The 22,210-nt window shown below is 39.1% G+C and overlaps 1 protein-coding gene across 6 annotated transcripts in view; it reads right to left on the bottom strand.

Annotated features, from left to right (window-relative positions):
• stard13b (StAR-related lipid transfer (START) domain containing 13b) overlaps positions 1-22,210 on the bottom strand; it is a 511,429-nt gene that overhangs the window by 122,965 nt on the left and 366,254 nt on the right. Inside the window, exon 1 of one of the 6 annotated variants that reach the window (XM_028799311.2) lies at positions 470-769. The exons of the other annotated variants lie outside the window; for them this stretch is intronic. The gene's annotated coding sequence lies outside the window, so the exon portion shown is untranslated. Of the gene's footprint in view, positions 1-469; positions 770-22,210 lie in introns of those variants that run through there. 6 annotated transcript variants of the gene reach the window in all.

Below are 22,210 nucleotides of genomic sequence, written 5' to 3'. Positions count from 1 at the left end.
TTGCATCAATCACGTTCTGTATGGTCCCAAAAATGTGAAACAACTTCAATTCCATGGTGGGGGAAGTGTAGACTGGGAAGCCACTAGAATGACTCCAGTGCAATTCAATCAGCCTTTTCTTACAGTGAAGCTTTGAAGTTTGGTGAGGTTTGCTTTTCATCTTCTGCACCAAAGGCAAGTGAGACGTGGATTAAGCTTTGGAATCATTGCTTGCTAAAATGGCTACAGCTACTTAGTCCGGTGACACTTTAAGAACTTAAGCAATATTTCCAAAACACTTGACAGCTGACTACTCGCTTGCGGCACAGAGACACGTGCAGTTACCTGAATATCACACAGCTGTCAAATGAACCCCAGGACGGCAGTATTAAAAACAAGTATGTCTAAGAGCTACCATCTCACACAGGGAAAGGATAAACTACCAAACGATAATGCAACGACTCCAGAAAATAAGCAGGTAAAAGTGTACCTCTGCTTAAGCCGGCTGACTTTTCAGCTGAGTGGCACTCCTCCTGATGCCGCAATCCAGACCGAATGAATGCCCTTGTGACTCCAGTGGCTCTCTCCTGCTTTTTCAGGCGCTCTTGTTATGGAGATGTTTTCTACTCTACCACGGCTGCTCTGAGTGGGATCTTTGGAAGTCCCACCCTCTCTTTAGACAGGAGTCCAGACCGCGACTGCATGCCGCTCAGCTTGACATTCCCTGCAGCGATGATCCTGTGCAGTGGCGGCTTTTCTCTCCTTGCACGTCATCAGCTTGTGCTGCTGATCTTAATGTATCTTATAGCTTCCAGCCCCTGACTCTGCTACAGTGCTTCTCAAAGAATCGGCTGTGAAAGCTGCAGGCTGCGGTCCTTCCACAGCCGTCTTGACATTTTTGTACTTTGCCTGCTAAAATTTGTCTGGCTACAATTGTATAAATTAAAAATGAGGCAAACTTTTAGACAAAGAAACAAATAAAAATAATCACACATATTTTCTGTTATTCACAAGCTGGAAAGTGTAGTGTGGTTGAAAACCATAAGGGTACACTGTGTTATGGTGAGCGTCACACTATAGATAGCACTGTACAGGGCGCTTTAAAATTTACAGCTTTGAATGTGGTTAGTGATGGAAACCATACAGTAACAAGCAAAGCAAGCAAGCAAGTTGGGGAGCATGCACTGGTACAGTGCGTTGCTGTACCCACTACATGACAAAACAACTCAGGATCCCAGTTGGCAACCCCCTAGGCAGACACGATGTCCAGTCCCACCCTCCGGAAATGATTCTCTATCTGCTGCAGCCAGGTATTATGTGGGCGACCTCTTGGCCTGGTACAGCCACTCAGGTTCCCAACAATGAGGATCCTACGAGCTGGATCACCCTCGGAGAAAAATGAGCCACATGGCCGTAGTGCCGTAACTGACGGTCTCTCACAATGCAGGTAATGTGCCTCATTCGGGACTCCATGAGCAACCGCTCATTCGACACAAAGTCAAACCAACGGTACCCAAGGGTTCTCCAGAGAGATACAGTACCAAAGGAGTCCAGTCTTCATCTCAGGTTACTGGATTGCGTCCATGTCTCGCAACCATATAGCAAGTCAAGAAACGCCAGGACTCTAAAGACTTGGACCTTCGTCCTTTTGCATAGATATCAGGAGCACCACACACCCCTTTCCAGTGACCTCATGATCCCCCATGCTCTCCCAATCCGTCTACTGACTTCATAGGAAGAGTCACCAGAGTCATGAATATCACTGCCAAGGTAAGTAAACCTCTCGACAAGGTCGACACTCTCTCCGCAGACAGACACACTGCTGATGGCTGTGCCCAAGAGGCCATTAAAGGACTTGGATCTTAGTTTTTATCCAGGACACTCGCAAGCCCAGACACTCAGACTCCTCACACAGTCTCTCGAGAGCCCCAATCAGAGCCTCCATTGACTCACTGAAGATCACAACATCGTCAGTAACAAGAGTACAAAAAAAAAACAAAAAAAAAAACAACAGTGGGTGTCACCCAAGTGTAGGTGTGAATTTATTTCTACAAGCAAAAGGAACTGAATCGGCAGTCAATACATGAGCCTGAAGAGCTTGTTTCACCTAAGCAGCCCTACGACAGCTTCAATTAGAAACCTGCCAATGATATATGGGTTCTGCAAGCCAAAAGGAAATAATGACAACATGAAGAGAACAGACAACACAAAAATTAAAGTATGAGCAGAAGTTCGAGCCACGGGGGGACTTTAAATTTATTGTAAAAAATCGACTGCTTAAGTCTTGACAGTTTACCTTGTGACAAGATCCTCTTTAGTAGTGGGCAAAGTTTGAATAAAGATGCCAATCCCTGCAAGCTCTGGTAAACACTTGTACAGCAACAGATGCCATCGAGATCGTCATCAACTACAAACCCACATACCATTCAATAGCCGTACGAGTGACTCAATTAGACTTCTACAGGGAAAATTAAAAGGAATATATGACAAACAAAACTCATTAACAGAAAACAAAATTAGATGACTACTGTTAAAAAGCCCATTGCTGCACTTCTTGTGTGATTTTGGCCTATACAAAAATAAATTGTATTATATTGTATTGTACTGAATGTTATGCTGAAAAGTCACCTCACCTGCTGTGCGTGTAATTAATATTCTGTGACAGCACCTGGCAGGCACAGGACAGGGAAAGGAAAATAGAAGGAAAAACTTGTACTGGTTTTCAGTGTGAACATATACTGTAAAAACCACTAGGAGGCAGTAAAAACAATATTCATTTTTTGTGTCAGGTTTGCTTGGACGGCCAACAAGAAAATCCAGCAGCATATCAGAGATGGCAGGAGACCAATTCAGTTTAAACAGTTAGTGACTGGGAATGTGGGGAGCAGGTTATCCATTCAAGGGGGAGCCACTTCATAGTCACCCTCTTTAAAGATTAAACAGGGGTAGAATAATATATGGGTCCAGCCCACAGGACACACTAACTATGTGGCCTCTGAGATCTATCCTTGACCTGCACTAACGCCACTGGCACAAGTCTTGGAAGCAACCTGGTGTGCTATTTAAAGGCTAACCTGTAGAAGACAACTAAGAATCAAAAGACTCAGAAGGACAGTTGGGGAAGTGCTTGCTGGTAACAGGAAGAGACGACAGGATAGACGGTGTGTCAAAGAGGGAGACAGAGAAAGAAGGAGCGGAGAGTTTTGTTTGTTACTGGGCGTTCTTTTATTTATCCCAACCTTGCATGGTTTATGTCTAATTAACACAGATTTATTATACAGTATGACCTCCTTGACTTCACTTTGGATTGAAAACACTGTGTAACACTGGTGTGAAAGAGCCAAGAGTAAATTTTCCTAAAATAAATAACAGTATCTACCCCATTCTATTTAATCAGACTTGTAAAGTTTTTAATAAAAGTCACTGGGAGATACATGTACTCAAGGAGTAAACTTAAGAAGGAAACGTAAGGCAAGCTTGGTCTTTCACTAAAGCTAGAATCAGAAATCAAGAGTAAGAAACAAGAACAAGAGTTCATAAACCGAAAAGTCACAAAAAAATCTTTTTGGAAGCACAAACGCAAAAGTCTCCAGAAATGTCTCGGTTGGCCTTTAAATTGTGATTCCAAAGACATCACAGGCAAATTCCACGATCGCCAGAAAAGTCCTGAAATGGTAGTACCCATAGGTAAACAAATACAATGTCAAAGCAGAGCAGTAAAAATATTAAACTTCAGTTCACACTAAAGGGAAAATCTAATGTTAAATTCATCATCCTTGAGTACCCAAACTCCAAAACTGACACATAGGTTGTAGAAATACATCCAAGATTTGTCACAAAAAAAAAATCTTAAAATTGCTGATCATAACACTATGAGCTTATAAAAGAGTCCAATCTTCTAAAAAAGAAAAGATCATTAGAATCAAAATAAGTGAAATATTAATCGCTGCTTCAGACTGGCATATATGCCAGGTATCTGTTGTCGTCTTATACCCATTAGTGATGGCACAGGGTCTGTCTCTCCAGATCTGTTTGACTTACGCTGTTTGTCTGGTTACAGAGTAACACTGTGACTGCTGCTTTTCATTCCCACCAATCTACTAATCAAGTACCCATTGACCATTTCCTAACCTGTTAATCCAGTTCAGGAAGCTGATGCCTATCCCAGCTGTGGAGAACACCCACTCTAGTGATAGCATTTGCCAATCAGAAAGTGACACATGAAGTGATGTCAGCTCACTAAGGGGTACAATGTAATCACATCAAGTCAATTTAGACTGGAAGATTAATATATATACATATGAGAAAATATACGAAACATAAAAAAATATTAAAATAAAGTTAGCGAGAATCTGAACAAAATGAGGAAATGTCAGCTATAGACTTCATAAGATATGAAGCATCAGAGATCACATTGAGATGAACTGATACAGACAGCAAAAGAGGACCACCAGAATCTGAGCAGTGCGGCGTCACTACTCTCTTATGGAAAATATTAAAGTGATATGGAAAAGAGCTAAACAATGTAGACAGGCACAAGTGAAGTGATACACCTGCCTTTCAAATTATCTTTCTAAACAAGCATTACACTAACCTTGGTGCAATTACAACACCTCCATTCCTCACCCTTATCTATCTTATAATTAAGGCTAGCCAAAGTGGAGTCCAGCAGACATATGGCCTTGACGAGTCACGGCCAAATGCTTAGGCTCATTCATTTTAGTTTGGCCAAATTACAGGGTTTGTTTTCAAATCAAAGTTTTGCTTTTTCAGTCACTTAATTAAGTCTTATTATGGGAGTAAAGATTGCTCTGGTGCCTCTTTACAAATGCTGTGTTTCATCAACTCACTTGATTTTAGACATGTATCAGAAAGCAGTTAATGCAGTATACTACATCTTTTTAAACTCAATAAAAAGAAAAAAAGTTTTGAGCATCTCCATTACATTGTATATAAGATTAGACACAAGTTAATAAATGGGAAAGTGTCAAGTTTGGGAGAATGACAAATTTAATAAATCTCCAAGTACACTTACTTGTCTCATGCAGAAATAGCTGTTAGTGGCATATGGCCACTAATTAGAAATAAACTTAATGAAGAAAACAAAAACTGACATACAAGAGGGTGCTGCACTTCTTAGTGCTACCGCCTTACAGATCCAGCATTTTTTTGGCTTTGTGGAGTTCATGTTTTCAGTACTGGTTTTCCTTCAATACTCCCAAAGATGTTCATGTTAGGTCAATTGGTGACTCTAAAATGGCTCCATGGGTATGTGTAAGAGTTATGACATAAGAAAAAACACACAGAATAATATAAGGCAATATAAGATACTGAAATAGAATGAATGGCTTTATTTGACAGTTTTTGTTCCAAACAAGCTTTCAGAAAAAATTATAAAAGTTCTTATGCTGTTCCTAATAAACTTTCATGAGCAGCCGAATGGACACATTGCTATCCTTAAAGCACCTTATAAAATTTAGATTTACTCCCACAAGACAGTACTTGTTGTACAAGGTATATCTAATACAATCTAAAATGTCAATACAATTTAATAAAATGTTAATACAAAAACAATATGAAACTTTCAAGTACATTATTGACTTCTGATTTGTACACTGTAAGTGGCCAGTAATTTCATAATAAAAGTGTTAAGATTTTAATATACATTAGATTCAGAAAGTATTCAGACCTCTTCACTTTCAGCACACTTTATTCTGTTGCAGATTATATTTTCATTGTATAAATTTGCAATTTTTATCCATCAGTCTACACTTAATAGCCCAAAATTGACACAGTGAAAAACTGTTTTTAGGAAGGTTTGTAAATTTATTTAAAAAAAAGTCTTCTTGGATGAGTCTATTTATACAAGCTTTGCACATCTGGATTTGGGCTTTTTTTCTAATTTTTCTGGCAGATCCTCTCAAGCTTTGTTAGGTTAGATGTGAAGTGTGTGTAAACTGCCATCTTCAAGTCTCTACACACATATTCTATGTTTTAAGTGTGGGCTTCGGTTGGGCCACTCAAGGGCAGTCCGAATTGTCTTGAAGCCAATCCAGTGTTTCCTTCTCTGTATGCTTCAGAACATTTTCATGCTCAAAGGTGGACCATTGCTCCAGCCTGGAGCTAGCATTCTTCAGGGGCCTGTCTGTATTTGGTTGTAATTGTTCCTCCCTCAATTCTGACCAGTCTCCCTGTCCCTGAAACTTAGAAGCACTCTCATAGCATGATCCTGCCACCATCACCATGCTTCACTGTAGGGATGGTATTTGTGAGGTGGTGAGCAATGGCTGGTCTTTGTCAGACATAGCACTTGGAGTTCTGCACAGTGTTAAATTTTTGACACAGACAGGAGAATCTTTTTCCCCTTGAATCCTTTAAATCCCCGTTTGGCAGACTTCATTCAAAAGTTACTTCTTTGTAGCCATTGTACCATGATTGATGGAACGCTAATGAGATGGTCATCTTTTAGTAGAGGCCTTCTGAAGATCTGTTAAGAGTGATCATTGGGTTCTTGGTCCCGGACTAAAGACTCTTCTTACCTGGTTATTCAGTTAAGTCAGACAGCCCAATCTAGGACGATGAGTGGTTCCAAAACTTTTTCCAATTTCACTGTTATGAAGGTCACTGTCCTCCTGGGAACACTTAAAGCTTTAGAAATGATTTTATCCCCTTGCTCTTATCTAAGTATCACCACAATCTGACCATGGAGGCCTACAGAGAGTTCCTGTGACTTCATGGCTTGGTTTCTGTCATGACCTTATATATACAGGTATGTGCCAATCTACAGGATGTCCAATTAATTTTTTTTGCCACAGGTGGACTCTAATCAAATTCTAGAAGCATCGCAAGGATATCTAAAGCAAATAGGAAGCACCGGAACACAATCCGGAGTGCCACAATAAAGGGTCTGAATACTTAAATAAATTAAGAGATTTCAGTTTTTCATTTTTAATAAATTTGCAAACCTTTCTAAAAACCTGTTTTCACTTAATGGGTTAATGAGTGTAAACTGATGGGTAAAAATATAATGATTATCTATTTAAAATTAAATCTACAACACAATAAAGTGTAGTCTGAATACTTTCTGAATCCACTAATTGCACCACTGACTAGAATGTTAGTGCATATTAACGAATATTAAATATAACGTATATGAAATATACAGTGCACCCGTCCTAACCTTTGAAGCCCATCTTTTAATGACAGCCTCCCTCTGATCAGATTTTCTGACTGTAAAACTGCGCTTATAGTTTAAAAACCAAATTGAGCATACTGCTATATGTGAATAAATACTGAAGAAAGATAATTTTAAATGGGCAAACATGAATGACTGCGTGACTACTACACAAACAGCAGACAAATTTTTATTGTTTTAGGGAGAGATAAGAAGAACAAACTCCAACTGCCGCCATATGTCACATTTGATTAAAATCATTTATCAGGAACATGCAATGCCAAAAGGACCCAGGAAATGAACTGTAAGATAAGGGAGCTAATAAATGTAATGTTTCACTTTCAGCTCTTATCTCTTTGATCCAGATTCTAATTCAAACCTTCTTTAAATGCAACCGGCCTCACCAAGTACAGCACATATTAAAATTGTCACATGCAGGCTTTATAAGTTACACAGGACTGGTTCAGAATATCAAGGAATTTACCATTAATAATCCAGTAATGATCCCAAAAAATGTCATTATGACCTGCAGCCTTGATGTATTTTACTATAATATCATAATTTAGTCATTAACCTTAAATATTTTGACATGAGATTTTGTTTCAGGTGTTGCTGTATTGTTCATATTGTCACATAAGTGATTTGCAAACATCCACCAAGTTGCCTCCTCTCTTCAACTGTTTGCCTTAGATAAGTCTTGCAGGTTTTATATCAGTGGTCTCAAACTCCGGTCCTGGAGGGCCGCTGTGGCTGCAGGTTTTCATTCTAACCCTTTTCTTAATTGGTGACCAGCTTTTGCTGCTTATTAACTTCTTTTCCGTTCATTTTAAATTACTTGTTTTTTTAAGATTTGTTCCCCTGAATTTTCTTCATTGTTCCTCTGAATTGCTTCATTTCTTTCCTTAAATGGCACCCAAACAGAAATTAAATGTGAAGTGAGTGAGCCAACAGAAGACCAACTAAGTCCGTTGGTTAGGAGTTTGGAGACCTGGGTTTGCTTCCTGGGTCCTCCCTGCGTGGAGTTTGCATGTTCTCCCTGTGTCTGCGTGGGTTTCCTTCGGGTGCTCCGGTTTCCTCCCACAGTCCAAAGACATGAGGTTAGGTGCATTGGCGATTCTAAATTGTCCCTAGTGTGTGTGTGTGTGTGCATGTGGGCTGGCTACCTGCCCGGGGTTTGTTTCCTGCCTTGTTGGCTGGGATTGGCTCCAGCAGACCCCCCATGACCCCTGTGGGTTGGATAATGGAAGGATGGATGGATGGTATTCCCCTTAACTGTTGTCACACATGTGCAAGTAGGGGGATGTTGTATGGACCAAGCAAAGGGTGACGGGGTGCACTAAACCTTCTCCTGTTATCTCTATAGACCAGCCGCGGGAAAACCAGATTCAGTGCTGATGATGCCGGTTCCAGCACTTCCGGTTCCGGTGCACAGCCTGACATCAGAAGGACATCATTTCCAGTTCTCCTACATCACTTCCGGTCTGATCCCATAAAGCTGCCATCTCTTCCAACCCTCGTCAGTTCTGTTTTGGACTCAGTATTGTGAAAAGCTCTGAGCTATTTAAAAAACCATTTGCAGCCATGAATTTGATATGGGTGGCTGCCCCAAACCTTTTGTGTGTGTCGAGTCTGCTCCTTTTTACACTGTCTATGCTATCTTAAAGTCATGGGGCCTTCCTAATAGAACAACTTGTGGCTGCCCCAGGTGCTCCTGGCAGTGGTCCACTTCCTCTACTGGTATAGCGACATGTGTCACTCTCTCCCCAGAGCTTTTTATTTGTTCTAAAGTTAGGACCTCATAAGGCCTTGTTACTGTCATGCAGCCAGGAATTCTAATACCACACTATACACATATTGTATGTATTACCTCAGATTATGTGTGTATTGAAATGAATACAAATTGCAGGAGAATGATCATTGTTTCAGCTCTGGTGCTCTTGGCATCTTTTTATTATCTCATGAGGTACGGAAATATTTATGAAAACTCTTTTTAAAAAATGTACTTTATTTATTGCTACAACAAAAAAATAGAAATACATTAAACAGAATCCACACTTTATGAAAACTCTTATCTGAGCAGAAACAGCAGCAACCTGTAGGGTTCACTCTTCCAAGCTGTTGTGTGCCTTATCCTACTAATGAGCTGATGGCTGGGAAAATTCTTTTGGCATTCTGAATACAGCTGCACTTGATATGTGTCGAAAAGCTTAAGAGGTCAGCGCTGCTGTGTGCCCAGACATTTTTCTCCTATAACCACCAGGTTATTCAAATGTCATTTGGATTTCTTAGAAACAGCTCCAACTGGCTTGAGGGTGTGACAGTTTGCGCTGCTGCCTTGTGGCTCCATCAATGTGAAAATGCAATATTCTCTTTTTTATTATTATGGGGAAGTATGCCGTGGTGGTTGCCAATAGGCCGTACTGCTGCCCTAATGTAGCACTAATCTTACTTGCAGGGTGACAACTGTGTAGAATCTGCATATTTGTGTATACTTCCCTCAAGACTCGGGTTTCCTCGCACAATACAAAGACATGATTCTTGATTGACTGACTCGGTATGAAGAGTCTTAAGACGGATCTCTCACTTATCCACCTGTTGCCGACTTTTTACCACCTGCTCGGAGGTTATGGATTCTTTTCACTTTTAGTTTTATGTAAATTATGTAACATAGTTTTACAAATCTTCAAGTGTATAGCCAATTTGAGATCAACGCAATATGTATGCATGTATGTATCTACCTGATATTATGTTATCTCTCTATCTGTCTGTCTATCTCTAGTCTGATATCATTATGCTGTATATTAAGTACAGATGTCAGCTGTCATGGAGCCAGAAATGGGGTGTTCCTGCCAGTTTTGGTGTGCTGCAGGTTCCCCTCACTTGACAACTGCACATGAGGCTATCACGTGACTGCCGATTGGAGGAAACATATGCCTTGTGTTACGTGTTTGCCACTTTTCAGCTGCAGCTTTTCTAATCCATATAAAACCAAGACAAAGCTGCTTCAGAAAATGGGTAAATGCTGTGTTGCATGAGCATTTATTACAACTATTACTACTAGGGTGTTGTACTGTGTTAGCCATTATGAATGTAGAGAAAAGCCAAGTAAAATGACACCTTTTATTGGCTAACTAAAAAGATTACAACATGCAAGCTTTCAAGGCAACTCAGGCCCCTTCTTCAGGCAAGATGTTCTTGCCTGAAGAAGGGGCCTGAGTTGCCTCGAAAGCTTGCATATTGTAATCTTTTTAGTTAGCCAATAAAAGGTGTCATTTTGCTTACAACTATTACAAATCTAATTATTTTCAGTTTTTCCTGCAGTGTTGTGAGGTTCCTCCTAAACAAAACAGGAGGCAGAAGCATGCAAAGTCCATCTAATTTAGATGTTGCAGTATCTCATAATCATATGTGTTCAAATCACGTCAAGTTTATTGTCATGTGTACATACATAGTACAATGAAATTCTTACACGTCTCCTCACTTGTAGCTTTCCTCCTACAGTTAGTACTATGCCTAAAATTACATGACTTCTAGTTGAAGGGATGTCAAATACAGTATGGCAACTGAGCCGCTGATCTTGTCACATGAGGATGTCACACTGTATAACTTTAAACTGCAGGGGATGACAAACTACATGACTGAATGACTTTCCAGTAATTTCACATTTTCAAAGTATTGTTTGCTAGCCACTTTTTCTGACAACCACTAATGTGCAGCCTGATACGGTCAGTGCTGTACAAACGCTTTCCAGGTATGGCGAATTTGGCTGGATTTTTAGCCTTTTCTTCTCTTTATTTCCATTCTGTTATGGAATATAAAAATGAGACAAATGTTTGCAAGGTCTAAATCACCTGTGTTCTTTCCATGTACATATACAGTACTTCCAGGTGAACACTCAATGGTTCTCAACTCTTGTACACGCAGAGCTTGTCCCTGTAACTTAAGACAAAGTCAGACCTCTCTGATTTATCTTGTGTGATTGGTTGGACTAAGTCACACAAGATGTCAGAACACACGACTGCCTTTGAATTGCTAAGATTATGCAAATAAAGACTGTGACTGAAAATTGATGGAAAAATAGTGTAATATGTTAAGTGTGTGTTTTTAAGTAATTCAATTAAATTTTATTATTATTATTTGTATGGCTTCTTGGAATGGGGTCCACCACAGAAAGGTTCTATATGATGATTTGACTTTGGAATGAATAATTAAAAAGCACTTTATTTGTATTACAAAGCCGTATGCACATACTAATAATGTATAAGGTTATGCTATGGGCTGATAAGGAATGGTTAACAATATATTTGTATATTGGCTCATGAAATGGGTGGCAGGGTGGTAAAGTGGTTAACACTGCTGCCTCACTGTCCCAGAGGCCGGGGATCATATCTTAGCCTTCTCACTGACTATGCAGAATGTGTGTGTGTTTTCTGTACATATGTATCAGTTGTTCTCTGGGTGCTTCAGTTTTCCTCTCACATTCCACAGATATGCAGCTTCAGCTAACTGGTAGCTCAAATTTGCCCATATCTGTGATGGTGCTTCCAAAGATGAACTAGCACTTAGTCCGGGAATATTTTGTGCCTTACGTCTCTTACTACCATAACCAAGAGCTGGGAAAATTAATAAATAATGCTACTGTGTGTGGGTGAGTATATACAGTAATGTCAATTGAATCTGAAAATAAAATATACCTTTGATCTCCATGCAACAATAACTTGAAAAGGGGGGCATGAATGGCACAAGGCTGAAATCCTGGAGGAAATCTCACGAATGAGACTGAATGAACACTTCAGGACTCCAGTAAGGGAAGACAGGTGTGGTTGGGACACTATGTCCTGTCGCACAGTCATACATGTAAATGAAGTAGTAGGAAACAAGGAATATGAGAGCAAGAGAGAGACAGACAGATAAAATGGACCTGGATAACAACAAGAGGTGGCTACAGAAATGATCCTGCAATGGAGAGAACAGAAAGCTTGAGACCTAAGAGATGCCGCACTTTTAAAATTGCTAATGACTAAGAGGTGCAGAGACACTGGAACCCACAAGAGGGAGCTCTAGTCTACATTGTGACAGTGAAATATATAACTGGGCAGAAAAATGGAAGGTTTAATAAATTACCTTATAAGCAATATAATCACCACAATGATACAATCTTTCCAATTCTTAAATTATGTTGTGTTAAGAACAATGCCCGTACAGAAAGAACTATAATAAAAAGACTGCAGGCTACTGATGTTCTGATCTGTTTATCTGCCTTCATGGGCAGTATTAATATCTGGGTGCCTTTCTAGATAGGATTGACAGCTATGGCACATGAGCTGAATTTTGTCGGCACCAATTGTATTATCTTGTTTGTGGTGCCAGTGTTTGTTGATCGCCAGCACAAATACTGTATAATCCATCCATCCATTTTCCAACCCGTTGAATCCGAACACAGGGTCACGGGGGTCTGCTGGAGCCAATCCCAGCCAACACAGGGCACAAGGCAGGAACCAATCCCGGGCACGGTGCCAACCCACCGCAGGACACACACAAACACACCCACACACTAAGCTGTTTCTGCTTATCTCAGATGTACAGTGATGTGGAGTTCAGTTTCTTTCGTTACATTGGTATCCATCCATCCATTTTCCAACCCGCTGAATCCGAACACAGGGTCACGGGGGTCTGCTGGAGCCAATCCCAGCCAACACAGGGCACAAGGCAGGAACCAATCCCGGGCAGGGTGCCAACCCACCGCAGTACATTGGTATTATCAACTATAATTATACCAGTTTGTTAACATTTTCATTTAAATTAAACAAATGATGGGATGATGGTTTCGGATGCCACCAGGTTACAACTGTAAACACTTCAGATGTCTTCCCGCTGTTGGTACAGTTTGGCCTAAGTACAATGAAAAACCTGAGGCAAACTACCTACTGGGTCATGTAATGCAGCATGGAGGGGTACATATTAATGAGAGGATAAAGTGCTTTACAAGTTTCCATACTCCATGATCCATTTCTGTAGCATCAGATCACATAATATGGGACCGAGAAGCAGCAACAGTAATACAGATTTGCTACTTATTAGGCTACTGCTTGCACAAAAAACAACCTTGCGCCAGCCTGAATTTCCATCAAAGGTGGAAGGACATATCAAAAACAGACAAACGCCAGCCCTAACAGCTCATAATATATTCTATAGTATTCTTTTAATACTGAAGGTCATAATCATAATCATTTGTACCATAAAGCAAAACGATTGGAGAAAGCAGAATCAACTAGATAATAAAGTCAAATCTGAAGAATAGGATGAAGAATCCAAGGATGAAAAATAGATTTTCTGGTATACAACTTTCAAGAAATACAATGTATGAATAACTCAAAATGTATTAGCTTTATGCTACCACCTAATCGGTCTTCATGGTTATTGCTTTATTGAGCTTGCTTTAGTGCAAAAAGAACACTTTGTGTACAGTAGTTGCTATTTGCTGCCACTAGAGGCCATTACTAGTTTGCATTATTCACTCAGAACGGAAGAGCTGGCTCAACAGTAGAGTGAGCTCTAGTGGGACTTAAGGAGATGGATTCCTTCTCAGTGATACTTTCCATTTTTATTGCATAGATAGATAAGATAGGAACGAAAGTTACTATATTCGGATAGACAAATAGACACAGACGTCAAAAAACTATATAAGCAAGCAAGCATTATAGACAGACAGAAAGACAGATGGATATGAAAGGCACTTTACACAACAGACAAATGTGAATGGATTTAATAAATAAATTAATAATAATGAAGTAATAAAATGTACTGCCTTTGTCACTTCAACAGATGGCACATCAAATATTTGTAGAAATAAAATCTTTGTATGTGTATTATATGTGATGTATTATATTTAATTTCCAGTCTGACGACTGTCTGTGTGCAGTTTGTATGTTCTCCACATGTCATTTACAATTTCACTAGCAATTCCATCTTAATTGTACATCCAAATGATGTTAGCTTAACTGCCAGTGCTACATTGGTCAGTATGAACGTGTGTGGAATATGTGCTCTCTGTTTGTTCTGGGTTATGGGTTGCACAAATGAAACTTATAAACAGTTCTTTCCAAAGCACACTTTATTCTTGAACCTGTAAACACAGATTTTGGAGTCCTTCAGGAAAAAGTTAAATGGCAAAGTAAAGTTAAGTAATTTTCAATAAAACTCTGCCCCGTTTCTGTCTTCTTGAAATGAATAAAACTCAGAAAGGCATTCTCTTCGGAACTGCTCTCCTGGAGAGGGGCAGCTTAGAGATGGGCCTGAAGGAAGAGCACACCAGCCAAGGAAAAGCCTACCATACACTGGGATAGCATGCATGGCAGTCTGCTTTGTTTTGATTATCCCAGTACAGGTGCTGGTTTCTCACGTCTCTGTAATGGAATAAATGGATTGCATTTGCCTAAATTATCCTGAGGGCACAGCATTGACCACCATAAAGAGAATAATCTGAGAACTCCAAATGCCTCAGGGATTCTCTTCTTCTCATTGCAAATATAGAATGAAGAATGATTTGAAAGTTTCTCATCATAAGTGAGAAAAACAAGGGAGGGAAACTGGAAACCCACAGCCCAGCATGGCCCAGGAAGGTCTAAAATGGGGACAATCCTCCTGGTTGTGCACCTTGTGGCAGATATAATAGGTGATGGGCTAAGGTGAAGAGCAATTTGCTTGGCACTTTAGGGAGACAGGAACTCTTTTTAGCAATCACTGTCATAAAGAAAAGACCAGGGTATATAAGAGGTCACTGTTCTATATATTTTGCTAATAAATAAATGAGCCAGAATGCCAGGGCTTTGAGTCACGGTCCATAGTTTGGATAGACAGAAAGGCACTATATTATAGATAGACAGATAAACAGATAAGATAGAACACCACTATATGATAGATAGATAGATAGATAGATAGATAGATAGATAGATAGATAGATAGATAGATAGATAGATAGATAGATAGATAGATAGATAGATAGATAGATAGGATGTTAAAGGCACTACAGGATGCATAGATCAAGTGGATGGATTAAATTTCCAGTTTGTAATCCAAACAATCTTTCAGGAGGCAAATGGTGAATTTTTTTGCAGTTTCTACAAGTCCTCCTGGGCAGCTGGATGGACACACATTGCTATCCCTAAAAGTCCTTACTTCCACAATAAAGAAATAGCCAAAATAACATGGAAACAACAGGCAGAATACACACATACAAAGAATAGCAACAAAAATGTATGTTGCCATTTTCACGCATGTCTGCCACCTTTCAGATTAAGTGGACTATTATTTACTGTAAAATGATACAAGTAACAGTGTCATGATTCTGCAGTGCTGAAGTTATGTTAAACTGAAATTTAAGGTTCCTGAATTATTATTACATAATTTAATTGACTGCTTTATAAATGCTGACTGAAAGATTTAGGCTAAAATACTCTTTAATGTGTTACCAATGTAGCACAGACAAGTTAACTAACTTGCTCAATGTTTACAGAGTGTGTCAATTTTCACAAAGTTCATTTTTATGCCAGGATATAAAAAGCAAAAAAAAAAAAAAAAAGATTTGAGCAATGTGAATACCTTGTTTATTATACATTTACAGGAGCTTTTATTAGAAAATAACTTGGAACGTTCCGAAGAAAGACTCTTTGCTCAGTGGTTAATTTTAAGAAGAGAACTGATAAAAAGCATTTACAAAACCTTCCTAAATAAATATTTCTCAAACCTGCTTGGCAGCAAAATTACATGCTTTGAACGTTGTCCAGCTACTCAGGCAAAGTACAGGTGCATTTGCAGGGTATGTAACTGCTAGTGTTACAACATTAGAAAAAATGTAACAAGAACAGCCTATTTAGTCCCAAAAGCTTGTTATTTTATTCATTCACAGTGTCCACAATAACATCAAACTTAAGATCTGAAAGACCCCAGGGTCCTGCTCTCTACCACACTACTTGATAATTTATTCCATGTGTCTCTGGCTCTTTGCATGAAAAACAAATTCGAACATTTGTGCAAAAAATGCCCTTAACAAGTTCCCAACCATGCCCTTGCATTCTTACTGCAGAATGTATTTTAAATGAATAGCATGGATACATTGCACTGATACCCTTAATTTTAAACACTTTAATCATGTCCCCTCTTAATCTCCATTTGCTTAAACTGAAATAGTTGAATTCTTTTAATCTCTCTTCATAGCTCATATATCTATGTTCCCTTCTGAACTTTCTCTAGTGCTGCTATGTCTTTTTTATAATACAGAGACCAAACATGAACACAGTACTCTACGTGAGGCCCCACTAGTGCAACACATCTCATGCTATATAACCTAACATCCTATTGGCCTTCTTGATTGCTTCCAGACATTGTCTTGATGTAATAATAATAAAAATAATAATAATACATTACACTTATATAGCGCTTTTCTCAGTACTCAAAGCGCTATCCACACAGGGAGGAACCGGGAAGCAAACCCACAATGTTCGTATTGAGACCACTACGCCTCCAAGGTCCTTCTCATAAGGTCCTTCTTTCAATTTTCAGACCTCCATTTGTATATTCAAATCTAACATTTCTACTTCCTATGTGTAATACTTTATTAAATTAAAATGTATCTGCTACAAATTTGCACAAGGCAGCATGCTTTCCAAATCCCTCAGTAACAATGGTATTATCTACATACTTATATAAGCAAATAGCTTATTGATTGTATTCTTCTCCAAATAATTTATTTATATTAAAAAGAGCAGCGGCCCCAATGTTGACCAATCGGGGACACCAATTTCAACATCACCTAGTTCTGAAAAAGTGTCCTCACACCATTACTCTTTGCTTCCTGTGTTTGAGCCAATTTTGTACCCACCTACAGACTGCACCCTGAATTCTCACTTCTTTTATTCTACTCACTAACCTTTCATGTGTTACCTTATCAAAAGCCTACTGAAAAATCAAGGTACAGGTAAATGATATCATATACACCTCTCTTATTGTGCGCTTTTGCTGTTACCTCATAGAATTCCAGCAAATTGACGCACAACCTTCTCTGTCTGAGCCCATGTTGAGTATTTGCTAATACTGCTCTGGACAGGTGTAGCTTGATCTTTTTCTTTTTTGTCCGTGTCATCAACAGAGTGACATTATTGACAGAATTAATTAACTGAACTGGTCTAAGTGCCCTAATGGTATCACACCAAATGAGACTAAAGCAGATTTTATTTGAGTAAGAGCTATAAACTTTCAGTCTAGAAAATCTACCAAAAAACTTGAAAAACCTCTTTATTCTCTAGAATCACAGGGTGACGGAGCCCATCTAATATACGTTCTGATAAGGTCAGACGTAATTCTCCGAGACAACACTTTACTGGTCAATGTGCTGCCTCCTCATGTCTTTTTTTGTATGTAAATAGCATTTTAAGCATTACCATATTTAGCTTATAGCCTTACTGTTACAATAAAGACATGGGCAACCACAGAGGTTCAGATGAAAAGTCTTAATGTTTTTTCACAACCAGGAAATATTACAAAAAAAATTGTTTAACATTTCAAAGCCACATGCTAAAAGAAAATCACTCTTTTTTCAGTTTTCACATGAACCACAACTATGTACAGATAAATGCACATTATGCCATCTACTGTAAGTGTTTGTATTTATCTGGCTGTTTGTCCCAATTTTAACTACATCAGCCACTGGGAATGAGGAAAAAAACTCCATCTGGTTCTTTTTACAATTGGAACACTATAATAAATGAAGGTTCCTGTCTAGTCAGACCCAACAAACATACACAGCATGTCACTGATTATCTGTGACTCAGGCCTAGAAGTGTCATTATGCCGGCTTTACTAGACATTCACACAACAGATTATCCTGCTTCACAAGACAGTTGTGAGCCATCCGGCTGGCTACAAATCCTAGTTCCCGATACTAAGCAGAGCTGAAGTTTCCCCTGGGTAAAGCCAGTTGTGTGAGAAGTCAGTGTTTATCTCTGTAACTAGTCAGATAAGCTAGCGATGACCATCACTCACAACAAATTGTACACATTTTGGCAACTGGTTCAAGGAGGCTATCTTAAAATTTTTATTTTTAACCGATTGAAGATTTACAGTATTAGCAAATTTAATTTACTGTAAAAATGTTTTGGGTACACAATAAAAACAACAAATATCCAGCATTATTATTTTGTTTCATTTCATGTCTATTGTATCCTGTTTCATTTTGGGCATCACATTAGTGCATTGGCTAATGCTTTTATCTTATAGATCCTGGGCTGAAATCCCATGCTTGATTATTGCCTGTGTGGAGTTTGCATATTCTTTCCATGTCAGTGTGGAGTGCTTTCTGGGTACTCTGGTTTTCCTTCACACATCCCCAAATATGTGCATGGAAGTGTGGGTGTGTGTATGTATGTTTCCTGCCTTCTGTCTTATACTGGACTGATGGAATAATATTCTCAAACTTGCTTAATTCAATTCAGGGGGAAGATACGGCCAGGCCAGAGCACTGGGCTCAAGGCTATACAGTATATTACATGGTATTGCTTTCTAATGATATTGTTTTTGATTTGCCATTACTTTTTCTTTTCAGTTTCATAGAGGCCCTGCCAAGGATAATTGGTCATGTCTCCTGTCTTTACGTCATCTTTCTGTCTGCTTATTTGACATCTGGACATATAATAAGGAAGAATGAAACAAGACATCTCAAAAATATGTTTGAAATGGAGTATAAAGGAAAGACCTAGCGGAAGATCTAGAAGTCATGTCTTACTTGCTTTGTAGACATTTTATTAAGGAGTCACCCAATTCCAGATTTTCCTGAGATGTGCCTTCTAGTAAAGAGTATACCCGATTTAAATTTTATTTAGAGAAACAAGCAATTAGAAAGGTTCACCATAACATGAACCTTGAGTATAACTAATGTAGCTGTTTAGGAAGATGATGGTTTGAGCTGTATTCTTTTTTTCTTGTGTTCAGGCTCACTGGTGGATTTTTTTCCATGCTTAAATCACCCCTGTGAGCAACATAAACAAGCAAAGGAGAAGTCAGTTTGGATCCCAGACACCTTACCACTGTCATTGGAATGAACTAAAAACATCAAAATTAAATTAAGCTAGCTAGGAGGAGTATTTAGTTATTAGTTATGTTAATAATAAACTATTTTGTGAGTGTATCCTATAGGTAGGACACCAATCCATCACTAAGCACCTTCAGTCACTCACACTACCCCACTTTAGTGTTACCAGCTAAGCTAACAGCATGTGGCAGAATATAAAAAGAATATGGAAACTCAGAACACATGCTGTGAGACAAAAACTGAATCAGAATTTGCCATGCCTAATACCTATAAAATAATACTATTATCCGTTCTTTTCACGATGCTATAATATTGTTCATAACATAGCAAAAAAAAAGATAATCAAATCCAGTTTGGGATTGTGGGGAGCCGGAAACAATCCTAGCAGCACCGCCTAAAAGGTGAGAACTAATATTGGACTGGATGCCAAATCATTGCAGAGCACGGTCACACAGCCAACATTCACTCACAGTTTAGAGCCACCAAATAACTTTATACACATATATGAGATGTGTAAAATGTAATCTCTAAGGCACAGGGAAAACATCCTAACTCCACACCAATAGCGACCAATCCCAGTATTTAAACCAGTCCTCCTGGGTACAGCATGGAGACTGACTAACATCCTGTATGTAAAATCCTAATTACTAGAATTACTTCTAGAATGCAGCTGCTTCATTTTCAATTATACTTTATACAGTAAATGTGAAATTATGAGAGTGCTCAACAAGGCACAATCTTAGGCTTCAGAAAGACGCAGATCAGATGCCACATAATTTAATACTCATCACATAGACACATTTACATTAAGTTTCTAGAACTGTTAGCATTGCTTATCTAACACTAATGCTGATCCAAAGATTAACGTGTTATCTTTTACACTGTATATTGGGAAAGAAGGGGAACCTCATGGCAGCTGTCCACACCCAGAACAACAACAAACATGTAAAATCATAATAAAAACTTTTCATTTTTCTTATAAAAAAAATTGAACTGGGTTGAGAGGTGAGAACAGAGAGAACACAATGTACCTAAAAATTCATGGGTATCTGGGGAGTGGTGTAGGTTTGCCCTCTAAAGTAGTACCAAGCAATCCTTAAATCTCTTTGAACATTCATCCCAGACTCACCTCCCAACTCCAAACTAAAATAAGGGGTCGATGGCAGCCTTCCCCAAAATCATTCCTGGGGTCAGGGGCTGCCTTCTTATTTTGCCAAAAATCATCATTTGTACACAGAGAACTAAAAAAGAAGACACAAATGAGATCCTTCACCAACCTAGTCTTTGCATCTGATTATGCTGTTTGATCAATTCAGTGCAATGGGCATCTGGTACCTACAGCTGAGCAGTACTGTATAGCTTTTCTCACTGGTAAATGATGTTATCTGATTGGGGCTCACAATGTCAGCATGCCACCCTGTGGCTTCCTGTCCAGCTCCTTAGTCACTCAAAACATATTGCAATTGTTAAAGCCAGTGTTGCAAGACAGCTCTAGATTAGTGCAAGACTGAAATAAATTTTCCAAAATGAAGGAGGGGGCGGCATGGTGGCGCAGTGGGTAGCGCTGCTGCCTCGCAGTTGGGAGATCTGGGGACCTGGGTTCGCTTCCTGGGTCCTCCCTGCGTGGAGTTTGCATGTTCTCCCTGTGTCTGCGTGGGTTTCCTCCGGGCGCTCCGGTTTCCTCCCACAGTCCACAATCATGCAGGTTAGGTGGATTGGTAATTCTAAATTGGCCCTAGTGTGTGCTTGGTGTGTGGGTGTGTTTGTGTGTGTCCTGCAGTGGGTTGGCACCCTGCCCGGGATTGGTTCCTGCCTTGTGCCCTGTGTTGGCTGGGATTGGCTCCAGCAGACCCCCGTGACCCTGTGTTCGGATTCAGCGGGTTGGAACATGGATGGATGGATGAAAATGAAGGAGGAGGTATCTCAATAGAACAACATTTACCTAGTATGCTGTAAAATGACATATGGTATGAAGTAAGGCCAAATACCAAGACACATGCATATATTGTATTTATATAACAAAAATAAATCTAACAATAAGAAAATAATATCATGATAAATAAGAGTAGGACATATAGCTCAAAATCATTAATATATAAAATTAAATGAGTTTAAGATTAAAGGTAAGGATTTTAAGACAGTGGTAAGACCAACAATGGTGTATGGAGCTGAGACATGGGCAGTAAAGGGAGCAGAGACATGTAGTAAAGGGAGTGCAGGAGAAGAAGTTAGATGTCACAGAAAAGAGAATGAGGAGATGGATGTGTGGACTTACAAAAAAGGACAGACTAAGAAGTGAGACAAATCAGAGGTACAACAAAAGCAAAAGAGATATCTAAGTACAGGAAAGTCAATTGAAAGTGGTACAGACATGTGGTGAGGAGAAACAATGAACATGTGAGCAATAGAGTGATGGGAATGGAAGTACAGGGGAAGAGTAAGTGAGGGAGGCCAAAGCGGAGGATGATGGATGAAGTAAAAGAAGATCTGAAGGAAAAGGGTGTAATTGGGGAGTAGATGGATCCCCAATCTGTTAGGAGATGATTGATCAGGCACATTGACACCACCCCACAGAAGTGGGAAGTGATGAAAAAGAAGGAGAAGAAGGAGATATAACACAAAATGAAAAATAGTAGAGGATGAATGAAATTTCCCACAAATACAGATCTTACATATAAATTTATCCAAGCAGGCAAACAAAGATATAAAAAAAACTAGGAGAATTAGGAAGGGATCAAAAACATTTATAGAAAGGCAAAGTCAGAGTGGTTAAAGGTTTCTTGCTTTGTACTTTGTGTTTCCATCTACTTAGCCCACCTAATTTGTGTGGGTGTTTTTTTCTTTTTTAAAGGAATACACCATCCAAAACTGACATTTTGTATATGTTACAAACCCCATGTAGTTTGTAGTGATGCCTGAGAAAAGGTTTTAAATCTTATATTTTCATGCAGACCAGAAATATATCTATCTAT

The sequence above is a fragment of the Erpetoichthys calabaricus genome, chromosome 4 (genome assembly GCF_900747795.2).
Source record: "Erpetoichthys calabaricus chromosome 4, fErpCal1.3, whole genome shotgun sequence".
NCBI lineage: Eukaryota > Metazoa > Chordata > Cladistia > Polypteriformes > Polypteridae > Erpetoichthys > Erpetoichthys calabaricus.
The sequence above is the reverse complement of the archived record's forward strand: the minus strand, read 5'-3'. Positions and strand labels throughout refer to the sequence as shown.